The sequence below is a fragment of the Phaethon aethereus genome (assembly GCF_964289735.1).
Source record: "Phaethon aethereus genome assembly, chromosome: 2".
Taxonomy (NCBI): Eukaryota; Metazoa; Chordata; class Aves; order Phaethontiformes; family Phaethontidae; genus Phaethon; species Phaethon aethereus.
In genome coordinates this window covers 30,424,583-30,447,527 of record NC_138582.1, presented here as the reverse complement: position 1 = coordinate 30,447,527, position 22,945 = coordinate 30,424,583, and positions in this window count along the sequence as shown.

Sequence of the window (22,945 nt, the reverse complement as noted above, 5' to 3'; positions counted from 1 at the left end):
TTTCTTTTGCAGGCGTGCACTACAATCATACGCAGAACCCCCCCCCCCTTTTATCTCTGTAGCATGCATTCCTGAGTAACTTTATATGACCCCAGCCCTGGCCAGGAGCTTCCTTTTTTCACTCCCTGGCTCCATAATAAAACTGTAAGGGTTTTTGGAATTCATTGTACTCCTACTCTGGATTTCAGTAAGTTTCAACCTGGGGCAAATGAGAATGATTGCTCTTTGCTGTTCATTTCGGTAGACAAAATGGTAATACCTAGCATTCCTGTCTAGGACTTCTAAGTTAATATTTTTCATCCTACAGAATAAACTAATTAACTAATATTTGAATCTCAAGCGGCACTTTGTTGATATAAACCATTTTGTTTTAGAATGTTCTCATCGGAAAGCAAAGATCACAGAAGGAAGAAAACTAGATAGTTTAACTATGATCTTGGCTAAACCATTGGAAAGCCAATGAAAACAAGTATGATACTGTGAGTCAGTGAACTTGATCTAAACATTATTAGAAGCGATCTTATTTCAGTCTGAGATCTGGGGTTCTAGCTGGTGTGGAAGACTTGATCCTGATTGGTTTAGCAAAATTGTAAATAAAAAACCTTGGTCTTATAAAGAGTTGCATTAGGTGACATTTTCTTACCCATCTAGCTTCATCACATTTTTTGTATTCTTAGTTACATAAATATTTACATATATGAATTGTTTCATGTGTGTAGGTCTTATAGAGTTCTATAATATCCTGTTGTTTTATAATGTCCAATGTGTTACTGCACCTGAAACAAGTCCTGTGAAAAAACTTCTATGCAGTTACTTGAGACTTGTAAACATTAAAGCTATACTGAGGACCTGGACAACTTCTTAGTTTTCTTTTGGTAGAAAAAATATTAATGTATTAACTCCTCTTTCATGTCATTAATTCAATCCATTTTACTTGTTAGATAAATAAAGGTTAGGTTCTGGTTCTATTTCTTCATGTAAAAGAAATGCTAGTTTTTCTGAACTGGATATACACAACAGCTTATACCTGAAAGGTTCAGGCCCAGAAAAGACAGGTAAATAAAACTAAGAGGTAATTACAGTGGGACATGTGTTAGACTCTTCTAGTTCTGTTTCAAGCAATTCCTGGCCGTTCAGACTTGGCCTTTTTTTTCCAGGTATTATTGTCACTCATTTGATTGTGACTGACATCTAAAACCCTGTCCAAATATAATAATTTCTCAATATGTTTGAGAGCTTTCACTTCTCCTGGGTATATAATTCATAGTTTCTTATTCTTTCAGATTAGAAAAGAACTTCTCAAAAGGCAAATTATGATGATGAACTGTGTAACATCAGTGGGCTCCAGAACAGGTAACTGTAAGCTGAAGCCAGTGTATTTTTTAGGGTAACACTGAAGGAGGAAAGCAGTTATGAAGACTCTTGAAGCATAGTTTTGGCCTGAGAAATCTGTGGGGAAAATAGACCTGCTGTAATTTGCTCCATTCTCATGTTCAGCATTCTTTTCTTTCTTTGGGTCTGGGAGTATTGCAACTTACGTTTAGAAACACTACAGAATTAGGACAGCTTTGCAAAATTGTTGTATACTGTAGCACAGAAATATACTTCTTCACTTTTTCAACACTAATAAAAACCTTCAGTGTGATTTAGAAGATAATCTCTTCTGACACATGCTGCAAGTAAGCTTAACGGGGAGAACAGCAGCCATGTTAAAACTAGAGTATGCAAGGCAGGGTGGGTCATTCCAAGAAATATTTTTACAAACTTGATTACTTGACAACATCATATGGAAAATTTAAAAACTCTCATTATGATCAATCTATACTATTAATGAACCTAGCATTAGACAAAAGTATAGATGGCTGTATTAATAAAGTTAATACATCACATATGTTAAGTCCTGCATTGGTATAGATGTGTTCTGTACAAAATGCTTTAATGTGATATGGTCCTCTAAATAACACAAGTACACAGAAGTCTGTCCTTGAAAGAAAACAGAAGCCTTAGGCTGTCAAGATTTCTGAGCATGGAGCATCTCAGCCACAGTGCTTCATTAATGCAGCAATTTCATTTATTATGCTAAACCTCACTTGTTTGCATGTACAATGAGTTGCTTCTCTGATTTTTGGACAAGATAAATCTCATGCAAATCACTTTTTTTCTGTAGATATGCAGCCATCCAAGAATTTTAAATCAAAGATTTTTATTTTCTAATTAAGAATAAGATTTAAGACATTAAGCAGAGAGATTGCATTATGCAAAAAGCTGAAATGAACTGCATATTGCTGTGACTGGTTAATATATTGCAGGTATCACAACCATATTGCTCCATGATAAGCAGTTCATGAACAGCAGCAAGAGGAGAGCAAGAAGAAAAAGGGAATTAATAGAAAAAGGGGTGTTCAAACATTTATACCTAAGCCCAGCAATGAGACTAGAAAAAAATCGAGGATACAAAGGTAGGCAGGTGAGGTAGAGAGAAGGTTATAGCAACTGCTGCTATCACTTTCCAGCAATTCCCAGTCATAATCAGAGTTACCCTAAATCTGACGTTAGTATTCTTCTAAGATAATTCTAAAAGACAGATGTGATACATAGTAAAAATGATTGATGTCTTTCCCAGTCTTGTGCAGTTTGTCCTCTTGCAAACTTATCTTTTCTCAGAAGCACTTTCTCTTTCAGCTGATCCTTGTTTTTTTCTTATCTTCATCATTATTATATCTTTAATAAAACTCGGGTGGTACAAGTGTGGTAGGAACTGGAATCTCTTCCTAATCTCTATTTTACTGTTGATAAATAGTGGTCTACTGCTAATAAGTAGTGGTTTTCTATGATGGAGTGACTGGACCAGTGGACAAGGGAAAGAACTACAATGAAATCGACCTAGACTTCTGTAAAGCCTTTGATATGGTCCCCCACAATATTTGGCCACTCAATTGGAGAAGCTTTGAAAAATGGACTGTTTGATGGATAAGGAACTGGCTGGATGGCCGTGTCCAAAGAGTTACAGTCAATGGCTCAATGTCTGCGTGGAAACTATTAACAAGTGGTGTCCCTCAAGAATCCTTATTGGGACCAAAATTATTTAATATCTTCATTCACCCATATAAGTGATGAGTTTGAGTTCCCCATCAGCAAGTTTTCAGGCTGAGTGGTGCAGTTGATTTGCTCGAGGGAAGGGATACCATGCAGAGGAACCCAGACAGGCTTGAGGTGTGGGACCATATGAACCTCAGGAAGTTCAACAAGGTCCTGCACCTGGGTTGGGGAAAACCCCAGTACCAATACCGGCTGAAGAATGAAGGGATTGAGAGAAGGACTTGGGGGTACTGGTGGATGAAAACTTGGACCTGAGCCAGCTTGCAGCCCAATTATTTCCTGGGTTATATAAAAAGAAGGTTGGCCAGCAGGTCAAGGGAGATGATCCTGCTCCTCTACTCTGGTCTGGTGAGACCCCACCTGGAGTCTAGCTCTGGAGCCCCCAACATAAGAAAGACATGGACATGTTAAACATGTCTCCTGTGAAGAAAGGCTGAGAGACCTGTTGTTTAGCCCGGAGAAGAGAAGGTTCCAGGGAGACTATTGTGGCTTTTCAATATATAAAGGAGGCTAATAAGAAAGACAGGGACAGACTTTTCTTCCAGGGCCACTACCTGGGCTGCTACACGATAGGACAAGAGGTAATGATTTTAAACTGAAAGAGAGTAACTTTAAATTGGATATAAGGAAGAAATTTTTTATGATGAAGGTGATGAGACACTGTTTGCCCAGAGAACTTGTGGATGCCCCATCCCTGGAAGTGTTCAAGGTTAGGTTGGATGGGGCTTTAAGAAACTTATCCTGTGGGAGATGTCCCTGCCCATGGCAAGGGGGTTGGACCAGATGATCTTTAAAGGTCCCTTCCTACTCAAACTGTTCCATGATTCTGTGAATATGTTGTGTTACATTAATTGTTCAGGGTTGTTTTTTCACTCTGAAAATCAAGAATCCATTACCAGAAGCAGCTACTCAAAGCAACGGTGCCTCATTTTTACCTTGGTCTTTTTTTACTCGCTACAGGTATACACTGTAGATCATCAGAATAACCAAGTAGGGCTGCCGTCATAGATTTTGTTTAAGATCAATTATAATGGACAGTGTTTAATAGGACTGATGTAATGTCTTTCTTCAAAGAGAAAAGTTTACTGGTTTGTGTTCTGACAGTATTTTTGTCCTTCAGGAAGCCAAATAGAGATTGTCAGTTTCTGAGTCTCAGGAATTAAATACTGTTCTTCCTGGACTCCTGTAGACAGCAAAATGCAGATTAAAACAGCAGTGGCAAGGGAATTAGCTAAACATGTACATTCATCGTGTTCACACTCTAGAACTTCTTTGTAAATGAGACTAATTTTGATTATCATAGACTAGAGACTTTTCCTATGTGTAAATAGATTAAAAACATGGTAGAACAACTGTTAATGCCCAGGCACATGCAGACCAAACAGATTGCTATCAATCCTATAGTCGTCCATTTGTTAGGATCTTTAACAAAGGAGAAAGTTTGAGTAGTTTGCTTGGAAGAATGGCTTATTCAAAGCAATGCATTTCTTCAAGGAAATCTGTAGATTTAAACCACTTTAAATTGGTTCTCACCTTCACTGAAACAAAAAAAAAAGGAAACCTCATGCACTTTTTTGTTCTTCCAAAAGTTTAAGACCTCTGTATTCTCATTTTTAGAAAACTTACATGAAGAGTATGATGTTAAGAAACATATACTCTAGAAAAAGATTCCAGAATATAATGAACATGAAGGTATTTAACAAGACTAATCTTAATCTATGGACATTTATCCCTTGTCTACTTTTGCAGTCAAATGTACTTTCATGTTCATTGACTTGCTCAGTGGAAGACTCTTCTCTTTGTCTTCCTTTCTGTCCCTGAGGATGAAATGGTTGAAGAGGTAATCCCAACTTTGCTTTCTTTTTCAAGTATCCAGAAAAATACAGATCCTTTCCATGTGTTATCAGTTGTTATGTCAGACTCCATGGAACCACATGTCACAGCTCTAACATGATGTGTATACCTCTCCTGTGGGTCATGCTTCGTTTATTATTGCTACCACCTAGTGTAGAGTTTACCCTGAACTCTCATGATGAGAATATAATATTTAGGAATTACTCTTTCTGCCATAATCTGTCAGTCCTGGCATCAGATGATCCAGGAAATAAAAGACTGGAAATGAGGAAACTTGACTTTGCTAAGAAACAGCCTTGCCAGTGTTTGCAATGTTTATATATAACTGCTATATATAATATAAGTATGTCCTCCAGCAGAAAAGCAAATATCCTCTCTGCTGAAGTGGCATTTCTGTTTGGGTTTGGGTTTGTTTTTTTTTTTCTCCTTTGTTTTAATATAAATTCCCTCATGACATTTCTACACACAGAAATCTATGGGAATGATATGGTCAGAACATTTGTAATATGGCCATATATGAGGTTGAGTGTCTGTTCATTGTTTTTCAGTTTAGAAGTGATAGTATAGTCTGCCTAATGTGACCCAAGGTTACAATTACCAAAGAGCATGTGGTAGAAAAGATGATATAAAAGCAACTTTGCAACTCAGCCTTATGCTAGCAAAAATCTCTAGAATTCCAAATACCCTTTTTTTGTTTATCTGAGAAAGTAAAAAAACCCCTACCTCATACATTAATTGATATCATTTTAAAGACATGCCAACAGCTCTCCAAACACTTTACTTTTCTTAAAGCAATCCCATGCTCTTTCAAATAATTTTTGGGGGAAGGGCAGATAAGAAGACAGATACATCCTCACCAGTTTTATTTTTCTTTTAATATTTGCATAGTAATGTGTTCTGAGGTTTTTTGCATAAAAAAATTAATAAAAATAATTCCCCAAGTACACCAAAACAAACAAACAAACAAACTCAACAAAAACTACAAGCTTTAAATTGTTTTTACTCAGTAATATATACCTCTTATGGCACTGTCCTCTTTATTTTGATTCCAGACTTGTTCTTTTTACTCTGTATGAGGAATCCATCAAATAGAGCCAGAGCAACCATAGATCTTTACTGATCATGGTATAGTATGCAATAATGTCTGTCAGTATAAAATCAGACAGCTTGAGGAGAATCATATAGTACATTTAAAGAATCTACAGTCTAGGCTGATTCAGTTCATAAAGCAATTCACATTCAGGACAATTTTCATGCATAGCCTGCCTATTTACTTCTACCTTTTATGGGGATGAAAAAAGGTTGTTTGATAGTTTTCCAGAGGAAACATTAAATTGGTGATGTTTAGGAGAATAATTTTTTGGTCTTGACTTCAGAATTTTAAATTTTCCTTATGAATGTGGTCCTCAGAAGAGAAGAAAGGTATAATTTGTTGCTGTACTTAAAATGAAGAATTATTGCAGAATGTGGTTTTCAACTTCAAATATTTGTAGAGCAAAGAAAACTAAAATCCACAACTGTGCCTGAAACCTTAAGATTACCTCCTTGTGCATTTCTAACAATATAACTGCACTGAAGACTATATTGGCATCTGAGCTTGAATGCGTGCAACTACTCTGACTCACAGAGTTGTCCCCTTATAAACTGAAAAGGAAGTGGCCACCCTGCAGTGAGGAACATGGTAACCACATATGGCTCTGCTCTTCTATGACAATCTGGGCAAATGTGTAGTAACACATGTATCCGAAAGTAAATACTTTGGAAACAGTATGAATTTTAAGCTGTGTCTGAATAATTTATTGACGGCAATAACCTTTCAATCTGGGGCATCTCAGGAGCATGAATACTTTCAATAAAAGTTTCTTCAGGATAACATCCAGTTGAAATAATTCAGCTATGGGTATATTTAGATGTTTTTGAAATTGCTTAGAAGCATATCAACCTGTTGGTATTTTTTTTTTTTAATGAAGTGGAAGGTATATGTTTTAATTTCCCTTGACTCTTTCAATAACAAATATGTTATTTAGATTACTATTTCTATGTCTAACAAATTTGAAGGATGATATTAGCATGCAAACAAAGAAGGATGAATGTCTTAACTTGCATATATAGCCATACCAGACCAATCTTAGACATTTTCTTCTCTTAAAAATTAATAAGCAAGTCTTCATTGACTTTGGCAGGGCTTGATATTGTCTTATGCTTTTTATTATGAATATAACTTTTTATTTATTGTGTGTAGTGGAATAAATTTACTTAGTATCTTAATAATGCAAAGAGAGATTTTTCTTGTCTGTCTGTAATAAAGTACTACCTCTTCTGAGAGGGAATTACAAAGGAGGTATCTGTGAAACATAGTAGAGGCAATATCTCAGTATCTTTTATTAGGCTGACTGGTTAAATGAGGAAAAATCAAACAAGTTTTTGGGGAAACTCAAAAATTTCTTTCAGAATCTACTAACATAGCAGAATCTTCCCTCTCTTTTTGGCTTTGGCTTTGGCCTGCCATCTAGTAACTCCCTTGTGAACACCCATCACTGGTTTTTAATTTTTTTCCATATTTTCTCAAGATTATTTACATCGCATACCTGCCGTAAGTGTACAGCATAGCATGACCATAGAATTACACTGCTGGCACCTGACAGGCTTCTGTATGTTTATACTCTAGCAGGAGACAAGAATTTTTGCATAGTTTATAGATGTTCACAGACAAGACCAATACTTTTATGTAGCTGCTTGAATGAGACATGAATACTGTTTGCCCTGAATTCTTTGGTGACCTGCTAAGGCTGTTTTTGAAAGACTTTAGCCAATTATTTATTATTATTATGGAACTCTACTCTTAAGATAGTAGTTTTATTTCCTGTGGAGAAAAAAATCTTGATCTTTTTAGTCCCATTGTATTTATGGCTTCTTTCTATAATACACATTTTTATGTTTTCACTGTGATGTCCTTTTTTAAAAACAGTTCATGCAAGGAGCTCAACAAAAGATTATTGAACTTTATCCTAAAGTGTTCTACCAAGAAAAGAGTGTCTTACCAAGAATTTCTGAAGCACAGCTCAAAAGGCAATAAAAATCTTTTTGATTTTTTTTTTTAGTGGAATGAAGGTTCTTTTCTTGCTGTTCTTGAGGGATATTAAGAAAGAAAAGCATAAGATATTATTAGGTCAAGCTTTACCACTGAATACAATGGAGCAGCTGGAGGAGACAAAGATTAGTAGCTAGTGGTAAATTCATTTTCTGCATGAGCAGAAACATCTGTTGATTGCTGAGAAGTTAATTTGTCCAAATTTTCAAAAAAAATTTTGGTTACACATACCCACTTCTCAGCATGAAGCTGCATTTATGTTTCGGGGGGGGAATTAAAAGCATGGCTGCTTTTATTTATTGCATTTTGTTTGCAAAAATGTGAGCTGTATAGAAAGTACATAGCTGATGAGAAAGTACATATGTATACATATATACATGTATGCCAATCTAGTCATAGAATCACAGAATCACAGAATCACTAAGGTTGGACAGGACCTTCAAGATCATCAAGTCCAACCATTAATCCAGCACCACCATGTCCCCTAAACCATGTCCTGAAGCGCCACATCCACACGTTTTTTGAACACTTCCAGAGATGGCGACTCCACCACCTCCCTGGGCAGCCTGTTCCAATGCTTGACCACTCTCTCGGTGAAGAAATTTTTCCTAATATCCAATCTAAACCTCCCCTGGCGCAACTTGAGGTCATTCCTCTCATCCTATCACTAGTTACTTGGGAGAAGAGACCAACACCCACCTCACCACAACCCCCTTTCAGGTAGTTGCAGAGAGTGATAAGGTCTCCCCTCAGCCTCCTCTTCTCCAGACTAAACAACCCGGTTCCCTCAGCTGCTCCTCATAAGACTTGTGCTCCAGACCCCTCACCAGCTTCGTTGCCCTTCTCTGGACACGCTCCAGCACCTCAGCATCCTTCTTGTAGTGAGGGGCCCAAAACTGAACACAGAATTCAAGGTGCGGCCTCACCAGTGCTGAGTACAGGGGCACAATCCCTTCCCTACTCCTGCTGGCCACACTATTCCTGATACAGGCCAGGATGCTGTTGGCCTTCTTGGCCACCTGGGCACACTGCCGGCTCATGTTCAGCCGGCTGTCAACCAGCACCCCTAGGTCCCTTTCCACCAGGCAGCTCTCCAGCCACTCCTCCCCAAGCCTGGAGCATTGCATGGGGTTGTTGTGACCGAAGTGCAAGACCCAACACTTGGCCTTATTAAACCTCATACAGTTGACCTCGGCCCATCGATCCAGCCTGTCCAGATCCCTCTGCAGAGCCCTCCTACCCTCCAGCAGATCAACACTCCCACCCAACTTGGTGCAAACTTATTGAAGGAGCACTCGATCCCCTCATCCAGATCATCAATAAAGATATTGAACAAGACCAGCCCCAGAACCGAGCCCTGGGGAACACTGCTTGTGACTGGATGCCAGCTGGATTTAACGCCATTCACCACAACTCTCTGGGCTCGGCCATCCAGCCAGTTCCTCACCCAGAGAAGAGTAAACCCGTCCAAGCCACAAGCTGCCAGTTTCTCCAGGAGAATGCTGTGGGAGATGCTGTCAAAGGCTTTACTAAAGTCCAGGTAGACAACATCCACAGTCTTTCCCTCATCCACTAGGCGGGTCACCTGGTCATAGAAGGAGATGAGGTTGTTCAAGAAGGACCTGCCTTTCATGAACCCATGCTGGCTGGGCCTGAGCCCTTGGCTGTCCTTCACATGCCCCGTGAGCACTCTCAGGAAGAACCGCTCCATGATCTTCCCTGGCATGGTGGTCAGGCTGACAGGCCTGTAGTTCCCAGGATCCTCCTTCCGGCCTTTCTTGTAGATGGGCATCACATTGGCAAGCCTCCAGTCTTCTGGGACCTCCCCTGTTAACCAGGACTGCTGATAAATGATGGAGAGTGGCTTGGCAAGCTCCTCCACCAGCTGTCTCGGTACACTCAGGTGGATCCCATCAGGCCCCATAGACTTGTGGGTGTCCAGGTGGCTTAACAGGTCCTTAACTGCTTCCTGCTGGATTATGGGTGGGTTACTGTGCTCTCCGTCCCCATCTTCCAGTTCAGGGGACTGAATACCCTGCAGATACCTGGTCTGGCTATTAAAGACTGAGGCAAAGAAGGCATTAAGTACCTCAGCCTTGTCCTCATCCTTGGAGACAATGTTCCCTGCCATATCCAGTAGGGGATGGAGATTCTCCTTGCCTCTCTTTTTGTTGTTGATATATTTGTAGAAGCATTTTTTTATTATCCTTTACGACTGTGGCCAGACTGACCTCTAGCTGGGCTTTTGCCTTTCTAATTTTGTCCCTGCTTGACGTAATGAGACCGTACTCTTCGTGAGTTGCCTGGCCCTTCTTCCAGAGGTGATAAACTCTCCTCTTTTCCCTGAGTCCCAGCAAAATCTCCCTGTTCAGCCAGGCCGGTCGCCTTCCCCGCCAGCTCTTCTTATGGCACATGGGGACCGCCTGCTCCTGCGCCTTTGAGATTTCCTTCTTGAAGACTGTCCAGCCTTCCTGGACCCCTTTGTCCTTCAGGACTGTCTCCCAAGGGACTCTCTCAACCAGTGACCTGAACAGGCCAAAGTCTGCCCTCCAGAAGTCCATGATAGCAGTTTTGCTGACCCCTCTACTTACTTTGCTCACAGTTGAGAATTCTATCATGTCATGGTCGCTGAGCCCAAGACGGCCTCCGACCACCACATCTCTCACCAGTCCTTCTCTGTTTGTAAACAGCAGGTCCAGCAAGGCACCGCCCCTGATGGGCTCACTCACCAACTGTGTCAGGAAGTTATCCTCCACATGCTCCAGGAAACTCCTAGACTGTTTCCTCTCTGCTGTGTTATACTTCCAGCAAATGTCTGGTAGATTGAAGTCCCCCACAAGAACAAGAGCCAGCGAATGCGAGACTTCTGCCAGTCACTTATAGAATGTCTCATCTGTCTCTTTGTCCTGGCTGGGTGGTCTTTAACAGACTCCCAGCAGGATATCTGCCTCATTGGCCTTCCCCCTCATCCTTACCCATAAGCACTCTACGTGGTCTTCACAATCATTGATTTCTATGCAATCAAAACACTCCCTAACATACAGAGCCACCCCACCGCCTCTCCTTCCCTGCCTATCCCTTCAGAAGAGCTTATAGCCATCCATTGCAGCACTCCAGTCATGAGAAGCATCCCACCATGTTTCTGTGATGGCAACTACGTCATAGCTGTCGCGCTGCACAATGGCTTCCAGCTCCTCCTGTTTGGTGCCCATGCTGCGTGCATTGGTGTAGATGTACTTGAGCTGGGCTATTGATTTCAACTCTGGCATGCCACCCCTAGGTTCAACTCTAGTGAACCTTGTTTTATCCCCTCCCCCCTTGAAATCTAGTTTAAAGCCCTCTCGATGAGGTCTGCCAGCTCATGAGCAAGAATCTTTTTGCCCCTTGGAGACAGTTGCACTCCATCTGCTGCGAGGAGGCCCAGTGCCGTGTAAACTGCCCCATGGTCAAAAAACCCAAAATTCTCATGATGGCACCAGCCCCTGAGCCACGTGTTGATCAGGTGTGCTTTCCTGTTCCTTTCAGCGTTCTTCCCTGTCACTGAAGGGATTGACAAAAACACTACCTGTGCTCCTGCTCCATTGACCAGTCGCCCCAGTGCTCTCAAGTCCTTTTTTGACTGCCTTTGGGCTTCTTAGTGCAACCTCATCGTTGCCAACCTGTAGGATCAACAGTGGGTAGTAATCAGTGGGCCGAACCAGACCAGGGAGTTTCCTGTGATATCTCTCACCCGAGCCCCAGAGAGGCAGCAGACTTCCCTGTGAGTTGGGTCTGATTGGCATATTGGGGCCTCTGTACCCCTCAGAAGGGAATCGCCTACAACAATTACCCTCCTTTTTTTCTTAACAGAGGACGTCTTGATGCTTGACATATCATACTTTGTCATATCATACTTTGCACCTGTGTTGTAAGATCTTAACCAAGAGCCTGCTTGATTGTGATCACAGTTACTTCCTGTGGTGGGTTAACCTTGGCTGGTTCTTAGGTGCCCACCAAGCCACTCTATCACTCTCCATCCTCAGAGGGACAGGAGGAGAAAATAAGATGGAAAAAACTCATGGATTGAGATAAAGGCAGTTTAATAAAAGAAAGCAAAGGCTGTGTGTGGAAGCAAAGGAAAAAAAGAAAAAAAAAGACTTGCTATCTATTTCCCAACAGCAGGCAATGTCCAGCCACTTTCTGGGAAGTAGTGTGTCAGTGCACATAGCGGTTGCTTCAGAACACAAATGCCTTAATAACAGATGCCCCCTCTTCTCTTCCTTTCTGTTAGCTTTTAGTGCTGAGCAGACATCATATGGTACGGAACATCCCTTTGCCAGTTTGGGTAAGCTTTCTTGGCTATGTCCCCTCCCAAGATCTTGCCCACTCTTGGCCTACTGATGAAGTGGGAATGTTGGAGAGACAGCCTTGATGCTGTGGGAGCACTGCTTAGCAGTAGCTAAAACACTGGTGTGTCATCAACACCTTTCTAGCTACTAATACAAAGCACAGCATTATGAGGGTTGCTGTGGGGAAAATTAACTCCATCCCAGTCTGACCCAGTACACTCCCAAGCAGTCAGTGACCCAATCATTGACAATGAGTCTTATTTCTAAAATTCAATAGTGAGCCTGGTACTGTTTATTTCCTAATCCTAATGGTGATTGCTGTGGTTTAACCCTAGGCGGCAACCAAGCACGATGCAGCTGCTCGCTCACTACTCCCCCCTGCACAGTGGGATGGAGGGGAGAATCGGGAAAAAAAAGTAAAACTCATGGGTTGAGATAAAGACAATTTAATAGGACAACAAGGGACGAGAAAATACTAATAATTATAAAAGAATATACTAAACAAGTGATGCACAATACAATTGCTCACCACCTGCTCACCACCTGACAGATGCCCAGCCAGTTCCCAAGCTGTGGGCACCCCTCCTTGGCCAACTGCCCCCAGTTTATATACTAAGCATGACGTTATATAGTATGGAATACCCCTTTGGCCAATCTGGGTCAACTGTCCTGGCTGTGCTCCCTCCCAGCTTCTTGTGCACTTCCTCACTGGCAGAGCATGGGAAGCTGAAAAGTCCTTGACTTAGTATAAACACTACTTAACAACAACTAAAACATCAGTGTGTCAGCAACATTATTCTCACACTAAATGCAAAACACAGCACTATACCAGCTATGAGGAAGAAAACTAACTCTATCCCAGATGGAAAAAGGAGAGTGATTATAATCATGTTTTAAAAGAATACTACTAGAATTAATGGTCTTCCAGGAATGTACGAAATCCATTCATGAGGCTAGAAAAGAAAAGACTTCCTATACTTTTTAATATACAGTATTTCAGGGATGACTTACTGTCCAAGATCTTCATGTAAGTACTAAGATGGACTTTTAAAATGGTATTAAAATACCAATCAAGTCAAGATGCCAGGAATGTGTTATGCTTAGCACTTAGTATGCAAGTTTGCCTGTTGTAAAGGTGTGTTGAAGATTGATTCTGAAACTATTCTGTAACCATTTTAAATTAATTCTTATTTTTTAATTAGCATTTTCAGTAATTGCTAATAGAAAATGCAGTATGCTTTTGAGTAACTAAACCACAGACAAATATTGAATCACCTTCTATAAGATATCTCTAGAAATGGCAATTTTTTACAAGAAGTTTCACTTTTGTTTAGGAAATATGGGTTATAATATCATGTGAATGCCTACTTTTTATTTTATATTAGAATTAATCTTAAGACTGTTGTATAAAAAACTATTTTAGTGAATCACTGTCCACACATGATGATTATTCTGTCTCAAAAGTTAACCTTGAATTAAAAAAAAAATAAATTACATATCATAGAAACATTTGCCTTTGGTAGCTTGAAATAATGATGAATTACTTCTGCTCATGTTTTTTTGTAATTTACATCCTCTCATGTTTTCTGACATAAGCAGTGCTCTGTAAAACAGAAGTGAAATGAAGATTATCAATATTATATGGCTATAGTTTGGATAGGAAAAAGAACCACCCTAAACTTTTAGACCATTGATCAAATGATTTCTTCATTTACAGACTCACATCCTTCCAAGGAGAGCTACAAATCTTGCTGGTTTTATATGTGATTCTCTTACAAAAGTTTGAGATGTGTAAAAGCTGTGTTGACACGTTTGAACTAAGTACTGTAATTTTCTGTCTCACAGTATTATCTTCCTCTCCTCTCCTCTCCTCTCCTCTCCTCTCCTCTCCTCTCCTCTCCTCTCCTCTCCTCTCCTCTCCTCTCCTCTCCTCTCCTCTCCTCTCCTCTCCTCTCCTCTCCTCTCCTCTCCTCTCCTCTCCTCTCCTCTCCTCTCCTCTCCTCTCCTCTCCTCTCCTCTCCTCTCCTCTCCTCTCCTCTCCTCTCCTCTCCTCTCCTCTCCTCTCCTCTCCTCTCCTCTCCTCTCCTCTCCTCTCCTCTCCTCTCCTCTCCTCTCCTCTCCTCTCCTCTCCTCTCCTCTCCTCTCCTCTCCTCTCCTCTCCTCTCCTCTCCTCTCCTCTCCTCTCCTCTCCTCTCCTCTCCTCTCCTCTCCTCTCCTCTCCTCTCCTCTCCTCTCCTCTCCTCTCCTCTCCTCTCCTCTCCTCTCCTCTCCTCTCCTCTCCTCTCCTCTCCTCTCCTCTCCTCTCCTCTCCTCTCCTCTCCTCTCCTCTCCTCTCCTCTCCTCTCCCCTCCCCTCCCCTCCCCTCCCCTCCCCTCCCCTCCCCTCCCCTCCCCTCCCCTCCCCTCCCCTCCCCTCCCCTCTTCCCTTCCCCTTTCAGTTAATAACATGGTTTCTTTGTTTTTATCTCTACCTTACCTTTTTTAACGCTGACAGGGACTGGGATCCGAACTTGTGGGAAAAGCTCTCCTTTTTTCCTTTGGAAAGAATTTGTCTTGCAGGTATCAGTGGGATTATTGCATGTGTATCTGAAAACAAAATTTGGCCTATTGACTTGAGCTTGTTTGCATCAGGCTTAGCTGCAGAGTGCTATATAGGGAATTGTTCATAGTACTAGGCAAATATTGTAATTGCTAGATTATAGACAAGAGCCCTGCAGCAACAGCACTGAACAAAGAAGTCTTGAGCTTTGCATATTTAGATTCTCCTGCTACTGAATTCAGGTTTTGAGGTGATCTGCAATTGTTTTCTTCTGGGACTGTTGAAGTTAGAATGCAAGGTCTTAATTCTGTGCAAGCCTCACCTATCTTAGGATAATTTAGTTCTTTTTTGTTTTATGGAAGCACATCTTCCAGTAGATTTCCTGCCCCAAACATTTCCTTCTCCTTTGAAATTCCTACCTGATCATATGAACACCTTTTGAAAGTACTAATCTATTCTGATTTTTATTCCTAAAATGCCTATGTGTGCATGTAAAGCTACTGCAATAAAGGTGTGACCAGTACAGTATCTTACTTACTAAATCATTGGATGACACATGAGACAGATGTTGGCTTCCACAGATGCAGGTCAAGCCTGGAATCCTAAGAGGAGCATTCTCTGAAAAATACACTCTAAATAAATTTTAAAAATCTCAAAAGGTCAGAGAGATAGAAAGAAAGCAAGAGAGTTTGAATGTTTATGGCTAATATGATATGGGTGTTTTTTTCATACGTAATGTAATCAGTTCACTGCAACAGCCTTGTTAAAGTTCTGTATTGGCTCTCATGCTGAGGAAAACAGTGTTACAGGACAGGATAAGATTAATGGAAAAACAGTCAACTAGATCACATTGTTAACCTGGTGGGGGTTACAACATTTGTAACAACCTACAGCAGCCTGAGGAAAGGGAACAAAAAAGCACCCGGGTGCTTAGATGGAGCCAGGAAATGCTGCCAGCAGGAATTTGCAAACCCAAATTAAATGTTAGAACAAAAAGCCACTCTTAATATGCCAAGCAAATAGCTCACCAGAAGTCCTGAAGAGATGCAAGTGCCATCATTTTACAATTTCTAAGAGTTAGGAGGCTTTTATTGTAGTAGGCACTTAATTCCAGGAAAGGTTTCAAGGCTGTGAATCTTAAGAATTGTCTTAAATAAACACACATCCATCAATCCTTTCTAAAAAGACACCACCAAAGATGAAAAAAGAGGATGCGATCTCTTTTGTGCATTATTCTTGTGGTTACGGCATCCACCTGGGAAGAAGGAAATCTGAAATAATTTTTTTATCTATCTCCCATCTTGTAGTTTACATGGTATTTTGGAATGAAGTGCTCTTGATGTTGTCTCATTGGAGGTGGTGTTTCACAGCATTTAAATCCTGACCTCTTAGTGTTCTCTCTGCTAGCAATAGTTAGCCTTGTGTCTTTGGGTTGAGTGGTACAGGTTCTCTCACGAATATGCTGTCTTTTGTTGTGGCACAAGATTTGTTTGGGACTTCCTAAATCGTACTGAAGCATGCAATGAAGATAGAGCTGGAACTTCGTGTTGTTACAGCTTCCACTAAGTGTGAGCCACAACCAGCAATGCACCCTGGGGAGATGGCTCAATGACTTGCTGTTCTGCCTGAAGTAAGAAAGAAGCTTTGAATATTGAGGAGTGGGCATTTGGCTTGTGGTAGTTTTGGTTGACTCCAAGTTAAAAAAAACAAACAACAAAAAGGTGTGAAGATTCTTCTTCTCTCGGGTCTTTTTGAGTTCTGTCAGCTTCAGTAATGTTCCCCATTACACCAGTGTATTTTTAAATCCTATCACAGAAGTGTACATCTGAGGACACTGAAGTAGTCTGAAAGTAGAGGAGAAGAACATCATCTTCATTTATACACAGTATCTAAGGTCCCAGTCAAACTAATGTCTTGTAGCTTCAACAAGTAAAACCCAAGCTTACCACTATGATTTTTCCAGAAGTTTTTCACAATTGTGTGGAGCTGACCTACTCTAAGGTAGGAATGTAAGAATAGAGATATTGCTTCAAACTTCCACATTCTGCCTCCTGTAAGTAAAATTTTAAAATCTGGTATTAATTTGGCACTTTTAATGTGCTAAGACATATTAGCAGATATAGACAACACAGCATCACAACTGTTTTCAATTTTTAATCTTGAAGAGCAATTATGATGTATTATATATTTAGCAGTCATCATGCCAGTAAATATCCTTGAGCTAACAGAAATGTCTTGGAGGGAGATGGCTATAGGACAGAATGAATTCCTTTATGGAAATTTATTATTTAAAATATAATCTAGTTTAGTGTTTACAGTGCCAGGACTTTGTAACAGTCATAGACAGTCAATCTCTTTCCCTTCAGGAAGCCATTCAATAAATTACAGCACTCAGGATGCTGTTACTTATTTTCTTACAAGAGAAAATATCCATCAGCAGCGATGACTTTGTCCAAGATTCAGACAGAAGAAATATATAGACACACATTTTGAAGCAGAAGCTTTCATTCTTGCTGATGCACTGAAACCACTTTTTGAAATATACCCTGAATGACCCATTAAATCATTGTTGTATACCCTGTGTAGATTAGCTTACAAGCAAACTGAAGATGAATAAGCTAATGAGTTTATAGACATATTTTAACTACAGGCTATAAGGAATAATGAAAGATGTACATACATACTAATGACGTTTATTGCTTGATGGACAATCCCGTTAGATGAAGCTGGCACAGAGAAAGTAGTCAACAGTTTCCTTTTCTTCTAGTTTTCTCTGAGGGATATAAATTCCTAATGAAAATGCTCAAACATTGCAAAAAACCTCAGTGTACTTAATCGAATGAAATTCAAAGATTTGCACTCCAGAGAATAAAGATAGCGTAAAGACAATCCTTTAATAAAGTTTGTCAGACTGGGGAAGGGAGAGTAGCTTATAGAGTGTGGAATTAAGAATGGAGACAATGTGTCATGTACTTTACAAAAGTTGAAGAGGTTCCCACATTACATGGAAAAAGTTTAAACAATCTTTCAGTGTAAAAAAAAAAAGGGGGGGGGGGGGGGCTGGCTGTTGTTTCTCCCCTGCCCCCTGCATTTAAAAAAAGAAAAAAAAGTCCCCAAAGATGCCGCAATTCAGTCAAAACCTCAAGAACTTGTTAAGATTTAAAGGTATAACAAATTTAATGCCTGAAAGCCCAGAAAGAATGGATTTTGAAAACTGGTTTTATCACTTTTTCTTAAGTTATTTCTTGTATTTTGCCAGTTTTTGAAACTTTTGACCCATTTTCTCATAAAACAGTGTCAAAGGTACAGTAAAATAATTTCATGAATGGGGAACCTTTATAAAACACCATTCCCCAAAGTAGGACGCTAACAGCTGGTTAATATTCATCACTGTAACTTATGGGCACTAGTTGAGAGGTATGTTAACAGAATTGAGTTTTATTCAGCTAAAGGTTTTTGTACTGGTTTTAAAACTTAATTTATGTTTTCTTTGTTAGCTGGAAAATCATGATTTGGCAGTGTGTGAGTGTGCAGAGCTGTAGAAATTACTTCCTTTAAATGAGAGTCTAAATTGCTAGCTGCTTAATCAAAATTAAATAAACACAGTCAAAAGATCTCCTGATCTATAATGGTGTTTCCCAAATGTTGGAAAGTTAAATTAAGCTTTCAGAAAAATGTATGCTTTCCGTAGTATGAAGTCTATGCTCATATAAGCTTTGTCTTGAGACTTGTTAAAAAATAATGGTTACTAAAGAGTAGAAGATTGTTTGAATGGTTATTTTGGGTTGGTTTGAGTGGACTTGGACATAAGTGCAAGCTGAATGGAAATAAGCCATTCTAAATTTTAATGTGAATCTGTATAGGAATTTAGGTTAAACCACTGCCACTTTTGCAAGTACTACATAGAAACTTCTATGTCTTCTCCCTTTTGGTTCCCATTCTCCCTGCATGTGCAGCCTTTTTCAGCCATTTTCCTAGAATCATCTCTGTAATTACTTTTTTTTTTAATTTTAAATGCAGCTGACACTTGTGTGTAAACTATGATGACATCACATGATAGGCAACAAAATCTTCAGATCTATAAACTGAATTGCAGATTTCTACTCATATCATTACTGCTCTATTCCTCATGTACACAGCATCACACTTGCTGCAACTGTGTAGGCAAACTCCTGGTACTAGAAAGACACACAGTTAAATAGAGGCCCAGAAATTAAATGCTTATTCTTTCTGACAGCATTTGGAGAATTATCCTTATCTCATACACAAGTGTCACAGCTTGCCCTTCTCCCAAGTGAATCTTGTCTTAGTAGAGGTGTTAATGTGATGTTGTTATGCAAACCTAATACATTTGCTGCCCATTTCCACAGCCATGTGCAGGTGCATCAGGGAGTGCATACATTTTCCAGTACATACCATTTATGCTGTGGTATATGTAAAAGCAAGCTCTTTATTTACTGCCCATTATGAGCCCCAGTCAGTTATAAGCAGTCCATTGGGCTTAGCTTGAGACAATTTCTACCCCAGAATTTGTAGAGTATAAAGCTACAAGACAGAGCTGCTCCACTCAGCAGATTGTGGATCTTACATGTGCAGAAAACACTCATGACTTTAATTGTGTAATTAAATTTCACAGGAAGAGCACTTCACAAGGGTGAGAAGCAAACATTTCTGACACCCAGATTCTCACTGCTGCTAACAGCTTTTTTTATTTGCCTATTAATGATGGCTTCCAAATGCTGATGCTTATATTCACTGACTTACCTTTGTTTACCCACTGTTCCACCTTTCTCATCTTTTATATATCAAATATTTAAGTTTCTGGTGAAAAGGACATGGAACAATTGCAAAACAGAAGTAAGATTGTTGTGAGAATATTGATGTGTTTATTTTATAAATGGCATGTATTGTATAAATGGCTTACTGTTGATTCTCTTACTCCCTCCTTGTTATTCTTTCTGTTTTTTTCCTGCTGCTAGTAACCACGTTTTCCATTTTTCTCGAATTTATAGTTATCTGTCCATGTCACTTGGAGGAAACTGCTGTGGGAAGAAAGGAGGAGCAATGTGCCTTTGTACACTCAGGAGTTGCCAGCGCACTATTTTGAGAGACACAATAACCATATCCTGAGGAAGGTCTCTTGGCTATCTGTGTGTCCCTGGTATCAACCGTTTGCAGTGGATGGAAATTTCACAGCGTCCAAAGCACGCTGTGACTGTCATGCCTAACCTGAGGTGTTTTTGAAGGGGAATTGCAAATTATGCTCCAGAAACCTGACCACAGTCAGACAAAAGAAGGAATAGAAGGCAATTTTTGAAATCTGTGATCCTTGACTGTGGGCGAGAAGGAATCCAAAAGTTTAATTCAATCTAGTTTCGTAGGTGAAAAACTCGGCATGAGGTGAAAATGTGCGCTTGCAGCCCAGAAAAATAACTGTATCCTGGGCTACATCAAAAGAGACATGTCCAGTAGGTCGAGAGAGGTGTTTCTGACCCTCTGTTCCGCTCTGGTGAGACCCCACCTCCAGTTCTGGAGCCTTCAGCACAGGAAAGTCATGAACCTGTTGGAGTGGGTCCAGAGGAGGGCCACAAAGAGGATCAGAGGGATGGAACACCTCTGCTGTGAGGACACGCTGAGAGAGTTGGGGCTGTTCAGTCTGGAGAAGAGAAAACTCCAGGGAGACCTTGTTGCAGCATTTCAGTACTTAAAGGGGGCTTATAAGGAAGATGGGGACAGACTTTTTAGCAGAGCCTGTTGCGATAGGACAAGGGCTAATGGTTTTAAACTAAAAGAGGGCAGATTTAGATTAGATAGAAGGAAGAATTTTTTCACAATGAGGGTGGTGAAACACTGGCACAGGTTGCCCAGAGAGGTGGTAGCTGCCCCATCCCTGGAAACATTCCAGGTCAGGTTGGACGGGGCTCTGAGCAACCTGCTCTAGTTGAAGATGTCCCTGCTCATTGCAGAGCGTTGAACTAGATGATCTTAAAAGGTGCCTTCCGACCCAAGCTATTCTATGATTCTGAGATTACTCAGTTTTTCTTGATGTGAACAAATCACACATATTCTACAAGTTTTGTATAGTGTTCATACAAACTACATTCTTTTGAACAATATGCCAATTTTTAAAAATAGTCTGTCCATGGATGTGGTGGGTTAACCTTGGCTGGATGCCAGGTGCCCACCAAAGCTGCTCTGACAACCCCTCCTCAGCTTGTGGGTGAAGATAAAGACAGGGAGAGATCATTCAGCAATTACCATACAGGGTACAACAGACGACTTGGGGAAATGAACTCGATTTATTACCAATCAAATCAGAGTAGGATAACGAGCACTAAACCCAAATGTTAAAACACCTTCCTCCACCCTTCTTCTGGGCCTAACTTTGCTCCCAAATTCTCTTCCTCCTCTCTCCCAGCAGCACAGGGGGACGGGGAATGGGGGTTGTGGCCAGTTCATCACATGTTGTCTCTGCCACTCCTTCCTCCTCAGGGGAGGACTCCTCACACTCTTCCCCTGTTCCAGCCTGGGGTCCCTCCCACGGGAGACAGTCCTCCATGAACTTCTCCAATGTGAGTCCTTCCCACAGGCTGCAGTTCTTCATGAACTGCTCCAGCCTGGGTTCCCCACGGGTGCCATCCTTCAGGAACAGACAGCTCCAGCCTGGGTCCCTGCGGGGTCACAAGTCCTACCAGCAAACCTGCTCCAGCCGGGGCTTCTCTCTCCATGGGGCCACAAGTCCTGCCAGGAGCCAGCTCCAGCGTGGGCTTCCCACAGGGTCACAGCCTCCTTCGGGCATCCCTCTGCTCCGGTGTGGGGCCCTCCCCGGGTGCAGGTGGAGATCTGCTCCCCCGTGGAGCTCCATGGCCGCAGGGGCACAGCCGGCCTCACCATGGGCTTCCCCAGGGACTGCCGGGGACCCTCTGCTCCGGCGCCTAGAGCCCTCCTGCCCCTCCTGCTGCTCTGGGCTGGGGTCTGCAGGGCTGTTTCACATATTCTCACTCCTCTCTCGGCTGCAATTACTGCCTGCCGGGTTTTTTTCCTCCCTTCTTTAATCTGTTCTCCCAGACGTGCTGCCACCATTGCTCATGGGGTAGGCCTTGACCAGTGGTGGGTCTGTCTTGGAGCTGGCTGGCATTGGGTCTATTGGACACAGGGGAAGCTTCTAGCAGCTTCTTACAGAAGCCACCCCTGTAGCCCTTGTGCTACCAAAACCTTGCCACACAAACCCAATATACGCAGAAACAGTAGGATGATCTGAATTTAATGGATGTATTATTTGCTAGAAATACTAAGGGCCACTGCCTCACTTCTTTGAATGTTATTATTGATTACTACTTTTTTCAACTGCTCTCTCTTCTATGCATTTGATTTATAAAATATTATATAAATTATATATATATAAAATATAAAATAAATATTTTGAAAGCTATTTAACTTAGTTACACAGATTACATTAATTTTAATTCTTTGCATATCTCAAAAATCCCTGATCACAGAATCACAGAATCACTAAGGTTGGAAAGGACCTTCAAGATCATCAAGTCCAATCATTAATCCAGTGCCACCATGTCCCCTAAACCATGTCCTGAAGAGCCACATCCACACGTTTTTTGAACACTTCCAGTGATGGTGACTCCACCACCTCCCTGGGCCTGTTCCAACAGTTGACCACCCTCTCAGTAAAGAAATTTTTTCTAATATCCAATCTAAACCTCCCCCGACGCAACTTGAGGCCATTTCCTCTCATCCTATCACTAGTTACTTGGGAGAAGAGACCAACACCCACCTCACCACAACCCCCTTTCAGGTAGTTGTAGAGAGCGATAAGGTCTCCTCTCAGCCTCCTCTTCTCCAGACTGAACAACCCCCATTCCCTCAGCTGCTCCTCATAAGACTTGTTCTCCAGCCCCCTCACCAGCTTCATTGCCCTTCTCTGAACACGCTCCAGCACCTCAACATCCTTCTTGTGGTGAGGGGCCCAAAACTGAACACAGGATTTGAGGTGCGACCTACCAGTGCCGAGTACAGGGGC